The 10,377-nt window shown below is 43.2% G+C and overlaps 1 protein-coding gene across 7 annotated transcripts in view; it reads right to left on the minus strand.

The window, feature by feature from the left end:
• Dag1 (dystroglycan 1) overlaps positions 1-10,377 on the minus strand; it is a 37,799-nt gene that overhangs the window by 20,823 nt on the left and 6,599 nt on the right. For 4 of the 7 annotated variants that reach the window (XM_055629726.1, XM_055629727.1, XM_055629725.1 and 1 more), the window contains exon 2: positions 7,590-7,646. The gene's annotated coding sequence lies outside the window, so the exon portion shown is untranslated. The remainder of the gene's footprint in view (positions 1-7,589; positions 7,647-10,377) is intronic. The other 3 variants (XM_055629729.1, XM_055629728.1, XM_055629732.1) reach the window with 1 other exon arrangement.

A 10,377-nucleotide genomic window follows, 5' to 3' on the forward strand; every position in this document is an offset into this window, starting at 1 on the left:
GATAGATAGATAGATAGATAGATAGATAGATAGATAGATAGATAGATAGATAGATAGAATGAGTAAGAATATTTTCAGGGCCAGCTAGGTGGAGTGAAAGAGTTGGACATCAAGTCTGGAAACTTCAACTTGATCCCCAGCACCCACATGGTGGAAAAAAATCAACTTGTACAAATTATGCTCTGACCTCTGCACACTTACCATGTACACACATAAATACATACATGTGCAAGCACACACACACATACACATAAGGAAATTCTTTAAAAATTTAAAAATACTCAAAGTTGGGCACATTAGCCCACACCCACATCCCCAACGTGTGGGAGAACAAAGCAGGAAGACTGTGTTTAAGGCCAACTTGGTCCAAAACAGAAACACTGTCTCCAAAGTAACTCACAGCACTTAAGGAGGCTCAAGCAAGAGGACTCAAGCCTGCGCTACCCTGTGAGATGCTGTTTCAAAACAGAAAAGTAGAGCTGGAGTGATGGCTCAGCAGTTGAGAGCACTAACTGCTCTTTCAGAGGACCAGGCTTTAATTCCCAGCACCCACATGGCGGCTCATGGTTGTGACTACAGTTACAGGGGGTCCAACACCCTCATAGAGACATGAATGACATGAATGCTGACAAAATGTCATTGCACCTTAAAACCAAAACAAAAAAACAGAAAAGTACACACAAAATATAAATAATCTTAACCCAGTCACCCACTGGTGCGGCATCTCTATGCCTAAAAACAGAGCCCATTAGGATACAGCAGAAACCTGCAGCCCAGCTAAGGAACACGGCATCACCAGGTACACCCCTGGTGATCTGCTTTCTCCACCCTAGATCCAAATCTGAAATAAACTAAAAAGATCAATTACCACTCCACCAAAACAAGGAGTCTGCTTTACAGTGTCCACGGTAGAAAGGGACCTATTTTCACTCAGGGTTTCTTTATTTGGGTTTGGTGATAGGGACTGAACTAGGGACCATGCTAACAATGCTCTACCACTAAAGTACACCCCTAGCCACAGGTTTCTTTAAAAAAACAGGTTATTCCAGAGATATGAATGGTTTTTTTTTCCCCTGGGACCAAAAGCCTTGTCCCTTAGTCATTTCTGTTCCTGACCTTCAGCTATTGTATCTTTAGGGAAGACAAATGTATGGCATATACTATGATTTTCCTAAGTAGACAGAGACCATCAACCCCACCCCACCCCAGAAGTACTGGCTTCAGACAGTCAGATGTATGACTTGCTATTGTTCTCTATCGGATTCTGTGAGGAGAAGATAAGTATGCTAAAAGGTGAGGGGAGAGGAAGAGGTGACAGGAACCAAACGAGTCCTCTGGAAAAGCAACAAGCTCTTAACCACTGAGCAACCTCTCCAGGGCCTGTTTGTTTCCCTTCTCTTCAAAACTTATTGTTTGTTTTAGGGCTCGTATGCTAGCACATGTCTTTAATACCAGTACTCAGGAGACAGACACAGATGGAGCGCTGTGAGTTCCAGGGCAGCCAGAGCTACTACCCTATCTTGAAAAGTTCAAAAAATAAAAATACATAAAAAAGACTTTACCTGTATGAGTGTTTGCCTGCATGTCTGTATATGCACCACATGCACGGCTGATGCTAAGAAAAGTCAGAAAAGGGCTATAGATCCCTGGAGCTGAATTATAAATAGCTGTAAACTGCCATGTGGGTGCTAGGAATCAAACCAGGCCCTCTGTGAGAGCCAGTGCTCCCAACCACTGAGCCAGCACCATCTCCAAGCTACGACTTTTATTAGCTATCAAACTCATAGTTTATACCAACATGGGGGGGGGGGGCCTGGAGAGATGGCTCAGAGGTTAAGAGCACTGGCTTTTCTTCCAAAGGTCATGAGTTCAATTCCCAGTAACCACATGGTGGCTCATAACCACCTATAATGAGATCTGGTTCCCTCTTCCGGCATGCAGGTGTACATGCAGGCAGAATTCTGAATGAATGAATGAATCAATGAATGAATGAATCAATGAATGAATGAATGAATCAATGAATGAATGGGGGCAAATAACAAGTACCAGTGATCAGACAGATGCCAGGCACCATTCAGATCACAGTGCTAGCTGGGCATTTGTTTCCTCTACAGCCTACTGGGAACACTGTCCCAGTTTTACGAAGGCAAAGAAGTCAAAGGACTCGTCTAAGGTCACAAAGGGAGGATCTTCAGGTCTATCTGGAAGTTACTTCCTCAAGCTCAGGTTTCTACTGTTGAGGACACTGTTATCACTGTCCAATATCATCATACCAAGTCTTGCCCAACAGCAACAGGCCTCCCTTAGATAAACCTCATCTCTGGGAAGTCGTGAATGAGTCAAGTCACCACAGCATCACCAAGCCCTATGGAGAAGAATCCCCCTTAAAAACAACCTTATAGCTCAGCATGGTACATGTTTTATTCCTTCATTTGGCAAAAATGACATGGTACTCTGACTCCTAAACAGAAAGAAACATCACCCTGCTCAGGCAAAGGATAAAACAGTTTGAGTCGGACTAGAACATCCTGAGGGTGGATTTCATAGCTTAAACACTGGCCTAGTATTTTACAAAGAAAATGGAAGGGAGGACAGAAATGGAGATGACAGAAGCAGAGGAGAGCTACCAGGAAAGACAAAGAATGGAATCTTTTACTCAGAAGGCTGAGAAAGAATTCCAGGACCATTCCAAAGTCTACAAACATCAGCTATCTGCAATTTCAGAGAAAGCCTTCCACCTCTTCCTGCCCCCTACCCTACATGCTCATCTACCCTCACAGAACCTGAGAAAGCACAACAGGTCACACATCTAGCTCTCTATACGAAGTCATCAAACACAGAGACACATGCACTCAGACACACACTTTCTCCAGGAACCCAGTGGCCGGGGTCAGGGACAGAAGTGACTAAGGCAAGTTGATCTCCGGGGAAAAAGCATCTATCACCAAAACAAATCTGGTTGTTGTTGTTGTTGTTGGTATTGTTTTGGGGTTGTTGTTTTTTAAGAAACCTGGGACTAAAGGTGTATCTTAGTAATAGGGTACATGTTTAATTAACATGTATACAGATCTGGATTCAAGCCCCAGCATCAAAACAGAAAAAAATTTTTTTTTGGTTAAAGGCTCTTGCCTAACCAGTAAGTCTAGTATTTAACATCTTCAGTGAGTTTTAGCATCAAAATAAGTAAATTAATATATTTAAATGTGCAATTTCATTCATAAACAAATCAATCCTATGTGTTAGAAGATTTGGAACATGTGAAAGGCCCAGAGGGAGCGCCCAACCTCCTATGATTAGACACAGCCACCCTTGGAAGCAGCAAGTGTGCTTCTCCAAATATGGCCTCAAATCTGCTACAAGGCTCAGGCCCATAAGGGGTTCACAGAATGTTTATGAAGAAGCTGGGTATGGTGGCACACGCCTTTAATCCCAGAACTATGGTGGCAGAGGCAGGTGGATTCTCTGTGAGTTCAAAGCCAGCCAGGGGCTATGTAGAGAGAGACCCTGCCTCAAAAAACAAAATTAAACAAAACAAGAAATGTTTATCAAGATGTGAGGAGGCGTGGCATGGTCATGCCTACCTCCTTTAATGCTAGCACCCAGGAGCCAGAGGCAGGTGGGTCTTTGTGAGTTAGGCTAATCTACAGTGGGAATTCCAGAACAGTTATGCTCTACAGAGAAACCCTATCTAAAAAGAAAAACTCAAAAAAAGAAAGAAAAACAAAACAAAAAAAGATATGAGGGGCTGGAGATGAAACTTAGTAGTGGCGTGCTTGCTTAGCTTAACACAGACAAGGCCCTGGACCTGAACCCTTAACACCTCAAAAGCAGTAATTCAAAACATGGCATAAACTAAGTGTGATGTTATACTCCAGCATTCAGAAGGCAGGAGTTCAAGTTCAAGGCCAGCCTGTACTACAAAGTAAGACCCTATCTCAAAAAAGCAAGCAAAGCATGACAAATATCAGAGTTCAGACCCAGGGCCAAAGTATAAGCATCATCTTCCAGAGCCCCTCAACAGCAATACCGCATGGTGAGACAAGCCCAGCCCAACACCCAGTTACTACAGCAGCCCAGGCAGAGGCCACAGAAAGGCTGACACTGAAGAGAACGGCTGTGCCTTGGGTACAGCCCACAATAGACCCTATTATCCCTGGAACCCCATGACAGGATGGAAGAGGGGTGGCCAGGACATTCCTCCACCCCCTCACACCACAGAGAGAAAGGGCACTGGCAGCTTGGGGCAAGAGAAGCCTAAACAGGAAGTCATTTTCTTCAGCTGTTAAGATCAGAGGGGACTCCCTCCTCTAAAAAAGAAACCAGATAGGTGACCTGATTACAGGTAAACTAGATGGCATATGGAAGAGGCCTCTCTATAGTCAGCAATGCCCAACTAGAAGAGAAATACAAAAGGCTTTGTGAATACAAGCTACCACACAAGCCCTGTCTGCTGAAGATTTCCTCCTGACCCAAGGAATTCAGTTGTTTGGGGTTTTTTGTTTTGTTTTGTTTTGTTTTTCTTGATGGGAGGGGGTTGCAAGACAGGGTTTCTCTGTGTGTAGCCCTGGCTGTCCTGGAACTCGCTTTCAAGACCAGGCTGGCCTTGTACTCACAGAGATCTGCCAGCCTCTGCCTCCCAAGTGCTGGGATTAAAGGCATATGCCACCCACGCCTGGCGAATTCAATCATTTTCTCCACCACCACCACCACCCCCTTTTTCTCTTGAGTCAGAATTTCACGTTGTACCCCTAGGCCAACCATATCTTCAGACTGGCACTCTCAGTGTTAGGGTCTACACAGACAGGCATCCTATTCAATATTGCAGCTCTACATTGTTTACTGGTAAAATACTGTGATCTTCTCCAGGTAAGCAGCTGCAACAGAAAAGAGAGCACAAACCCAGAACAGGAAAGGATGAGACAGGAATCCTAATGTTTTCTATTTGTGACTTTAATGAATTCTATTTTTAGATCTTTAATAAAGAGCCTCTCTTCTACTCTCCTACCAAATTTTCTTATTCAGGCAATTCAATCTTTCCAACACTGCTCAAAGATCTAAAAATATGACACAATCAACTTTATTTTCCCCTAAATCCAGAATTTAGCCCTGCTCAAGAGTACCAGTAGGCTGTACTCTCCTTTAGCAAGGCTATGGCAGATTTGATACAAATCCCAACTCAAGCAAGAAAATATACACAGAACATTTATAGTAATGAGAAGTATGTTTTACGTAAATATTCAATAATACATTAGTGTCCAAAATGTGGATGATGTCCAAGGTTTTAATAGCCAAATTAAAAAAAAAATGCCATTTAGAATTTGATTATTAACCTCCCCCCCCCAAAAAAAAACCAAAATCACAAAAATAAAACATCTAAGACTAACTGAGACTGTGGTAGCACACATTTAATCTCAGCAATAGGGAGGCAGAGACAGGTAGTCTCTCTAAGTTCGAGGCCAGCCTGGTTTACACAGTCCAAGGGCAGCCAGGGCCACATAGAAAAACCCTGTCTTTAAAAAAAAAAAAAAAAAAAGTCATTTCCTACATCACTTTTCTTGGCAAAATCTGCTGGAGCCAAAGGTGCAGAGGCATACCTGCAATCCCATAATCTGAACATCTCCTTTGTTTTTAATAACTTGTCTGGGGTACACATGAGTACAGATGCTTTAAAGGCTAAAGGTATTGGATACTCTGCAACTGGAATCACCAAGTGGCTCTGAGTGGCCTGATGTGGATGCTGGGAATCAAATTCCTGTCTTCCAGAAAATCAGTATAAGCTCTTAACCACTGAATCATCTCTTCAACCTTGTAATCCCAGAATTTGGAAGGCCAAGATAAGTTCCAGGCCAGCCTGGGCTGTGAAGAGCCTGGGAAGCTAAATTGGAGAACTTACCAAGATCCTGTCTCAAATTTTAAAAGGGCTGGGGCTCTAACCCAGAGGTAAAGCACTTGCCTAGCATGCTCAAGCCCTGGCTTCCATCCCTGGTAATACACACAAAAACTAGCTAGAGCCAACCTAACCTTACAGAATAACTAAGCTAATTAAGACATGTATTTACGACAATCAACGCAGAACTTCATTTCCACCACAGAAAGCCTTGGACTCATCTTCACTGCTATGTTTATTTTGCGTGTATGGGCGTTTTGCATACATGTATCTGTACACTACATGCACATGCCCAGTGCTTATAAAGGCCAGAGGAGGGGGTCTGATCCTTTGGAACTGGAGTCACAGACAGTTGTCAACAGCTGTGTGAGTGCTGGAAACCAAACTTGGATGCTCTGAAAGAACAACATATACTCTTAACTGCTGAGCCATTTCTCAAGCACCCCCACTTTGGAATCATCTTAAGCAATCTCCATGGACACCTGGGACGCCTCAGGCGAAGATATTACCAACACAGCTACAGGGCTAAAAGAGAAGATAACTAGAACACTTGAAAAATCAAAGCAATGTCTTCAGTTCTCATTATCTGAAACCCACACTATGTGAGCTACCCTAAAAATTTAACTTTGTTGTTCAAAACAGGGTTTCTCAATGTAGACCTGACAGTCCTGGAACTCTCTGTAGACCAGGCTAGCCTTGAACTCAGACATCCACTGTGTCTGGCTCCTCCAAGTGCTGGGACTAAAGGCCTAAGTCACCACTGCCTGGCAAAAAATTAATTCTTAAAAAAAGCAGGAGCAGCCGTGTAGTGGCGGCACACACCTTTAGTCCCCGTATTTGAGAGGCAGAGGCAGGTGGATCTCTAGAAGTTAGGCCAGCCTGGTCTAGAGAGGGAGCTCAAGGACAGCCAGGGACACAAAAAGAAACCTTGTCTCAAAAAAAATTTTTTTTAATATTTTTTTTTCAGGACCAACGTGAAGGTATATTACTTTAATCCTCCCGTTTGAAAGGCAGAAGCTCAGATCTCTGAGCTTCAGACCAGCGTAGTCTATACAAAGTTCTAACCCCACAGAGGGCTGCATTGTGAGACCCATAGTCTCAAAACAATCAAAAAAATCCATTGTTTTGTTCCAAAACATAGAGCAATCAGTGAACAGAATTCTGTAAGGGGAGTTTGTAGATACCCACATTTAGATACAAACCAACGTCCATGGAAATGAAGAGTAAATGCCAAAAAAAGCAACCAAGCTGGGCACTGGGCACTGTTTCCCTGAATATGACACACCCTTTCCAAGTGTTTCACTTGCCCTTCAGCTCCCCTTCAGCTGGCACACTCACCAAAGGCTATGACTGTCTCAAATAGGATGGATCTAGAGCAACACATACCCTTAAAGATTTGAAACGTTTAGACTTCTCTATGTGTCTACAAAAATCCTGGAGCCCTTGGAGCAGCCCCAGGTAAAGGTACTTACCACCACACCTGATGACCCACATGGCCAAAGGAGAGTGTAGCTCAGTGGTAAGAGTGCTTGCCTAACACACTTTAGGCCGTGGGCTCCGTCCCCAGAGCCACTGAATAAATGGATGTCTACTGACAGCTTTCTCCTCACTGTTCCTGCTTAAAAACTGGATGGTTCATTGTGCTACCAAGTAGCTCACTATCTTTCCTCTCTTCTTTGCAGAATTTTTTCAAGTGTCTTACCTCACCTTCCACTGCCAGGCAGTTTTGAAAGCTTTATCTTCCTGGAGAGCAGAGACCCTGCAGGAACAGAAGAAGACTCGTGAGTACCAAACAGAAATATAATTATGGCATACTAACCAACACCAGAGGAAGTGGGTAATGTCACTTGAGTCTCCTGCCCATCTTACCCACAAGTCACCCTGCTTGTCAAAAAAAAAAAAAAAAAAAAAAAAAAAACCACTTTAAAAAATGAAATGGGGGGCTGGAGGGATGGCTCAGTGCTTAAGAGCACAGGGCTGCTCTTCCAAAGGACCCAAGTTCAATTCCCAGCACCCACATGGCAGCTCACAACTGTCTCCATTTCCAAGGAATCTGACACCTTCACACTGCTGCACATAAAATAAAATTAAATAAATTTTTAAAAATGAAATAGGTTTTGTTGTTGTTGTTACTGTTTTGTTTATTTTGGGGAATTGAGTTGTTTGTTTGTTTTTCAACACAGGGTTTCCCGGTTTTGAACTCAACAGAGATCTGCCTGTCTCTGCCTCCCTGAGTGGTGGGATTAAAGGCGCGCACCACTATGGCTGGCTTCGCATTGGTTTTCTTCGAGAAAAGGTCTTTGTATGTATCCCTGGCTGGTGTGGAACTCTCTATGTAGACCAGGCTGGCCTTGGAAACACATCTGCCTGCCTCTGCCTCTGTCTCACAGCTGTGAATTTTTTGAATCGGGTTTTCATACAGCCCCAGCTGGCCTCTAACTCAATTTATTCAGTTAAAGCTGGCCTTAAACTTCTAATCCTCAGTGGCATAAGAGAAAAAGAGGGAGGGAGGGTGGGATTGGGAGGGGTGAGGGAGGGGACTACAGCTGGGATACAAAGTGAATAAACTATAATTAATAAAAATAAAATAAAAATTTAAAAAAACATCAGACAACATAGCTATTTAAAATAAAGGACATCTACTTTTTAAAAAAAACAAAACAACTTCTAATCCTCCTGCCTCTGCCTCCTAAGTATAGCTACAGAGGTATGCAACCATACACACATTTTGGACAGCTCTTTTTTTTAAGGGTTTCCTTTTTGCTTATTTTTAGATTTATTTATATGTATAAATGTTTGCCTGCATGCATGTGTGTATATGTATGTTACATAGGCATGCTATGTATGTGTGTCGTGTGTGTGCCGATGTCAGCAAAGGATCAGATCCTCTGGAAATGAAGCTTGGATGACCTCGAAACACCCTGTGGTTTCTCTCGGAGCCACACTACAGTCCTCTGCAAGAGCAGCAAGCACATGCTGCCATCTCGGCTCCATCCTTATTAGTATTTTTTTAAGATTTATTTATTATTTGGACAGTATTCTACCTTCATGTGAGCCAGTAGGCCAGGAGAGGGCACCAGATCTCACTATAGATGGTTGTGAGCCACCGTGTGGTTGCTGGGAATTGAACTCGGGACCTTTGGAAGAACAGCCAGTGCTCTTAACCTGAGCCATCTCTCAGCCCCTTATTAATTTAATATTTTTAAAAACAGGATACTAGTAGAAAGGATCTGCTGAATACATCACTATTTTTGTTTGTTTTGTTTTTCCAGACAGGGTTTCTCTGTGTCCTGGTACTCACTATGTAGGCCAGGCTGGCCTCAAATTCAGAGATCAGCCTGCCCCTGCCTCCCAGGTGCTGGAATTAAAGGCATGGGCCACAGCTGCCTGGCCACTTTTTTTTTCTTTCTTCCCTTTTTGGAGGCTGTCTTTGAACAAAGTCTCAGTTGGTAACTTGGGTGGTCTGAAATTTACTAAGTAGCTCAGATTTTTCTTAAGCTTTAGGGTAACTTTTTTGCTGCAGGCTTTAGTACTGAAATTACCGGCTTGTGCAACTACACCTGACTCCAGTTGAGCTTTGTTTTTGAAGAATTCTTCATTTTTGTTTTTTATATTTATGTTTATGCATCTGGGTGTTTTGCCTGCATATATTTGTCTGTTCACAGCATGTATAGTGCCCACAAAGGCTAGAAGAGGGCAATGGCTCCTCTGGAACTGGAGTTAAAATGGTTATTAGCTGCCATACGGGTGCTGGGACTGACTGTGGGTTCCCAGTTGCTCTAACCCTTTGAGCCCTCTCTCCACTTGAGTTTGCTTTGGTCTTGTTTGGACAGGGTCTCACTGCATAGTCCTGACTAGTATGTGGACCAAACTAGACTAGCCTTCTCAGGAATCCACCTGCCTCTGCCTTAGTGCTAGGACTACCAGGCTCCAGTCCAGTTGTTTTAAATTTGGGGTGGGGGTTTTTGTTTTGTTTTGTTTTTTGGAGTTTTTTTGGCTTTGTTACATTTACTTAGGGAAAGGATACCAGTGTGTGTCTGTGTGTGAAGGTCAGAAGACAACTAGTGGGAGTTCTTTCCTTCTACCACCAGTCTTGGGAATGAACTCTGGTTGCAGGTTTGATGGCAAGTGCCTTAACTGCTGAGCCATCTCATAGGTCTTTTTCAGTTATACCTTCTTAGTCTAATTGTTTCTTAAAATACTGATTCTGTCCAAGCTGGAAATGTAGCTGTTCAGTGAGCGCTTACTGAAAATCTAAGAACCCCAGGAGCTGATCCCCAACACTGAACTGAGTGTGGTGCACACCTCTGTGATCTTAGGTCTTGGGAGGTACAGGCAAGAGTATCAGAAGTTGAAGGTCACCTTCTGTCAGAAGTTTGGTCACTCAACAGTGAATGTAAGGCCAGCCTAGGCTACAGAGACCCTGACTCACTCATTCATTCGAAGAAAGAAAGAAAGAAAGAAAGAAAGAAAGAAAGAAAGAAAGAAAG

Source organism: Psammomys obesus, unplaced genomic scaffold (genome assembly GCF_907164565.1).
Source record: "Psammomys obesus unplaced genomic scaffold, mPsaObe1.curated_primary_1811, whole genome shotgun sequence".
Classification (NCBI taxonomy): domain Eukaryota; kingdom Metazoa; phylum Chordata; class Mammalia; order Rodentia; family Muridae; genus Psammomys; species Psammomys obesus.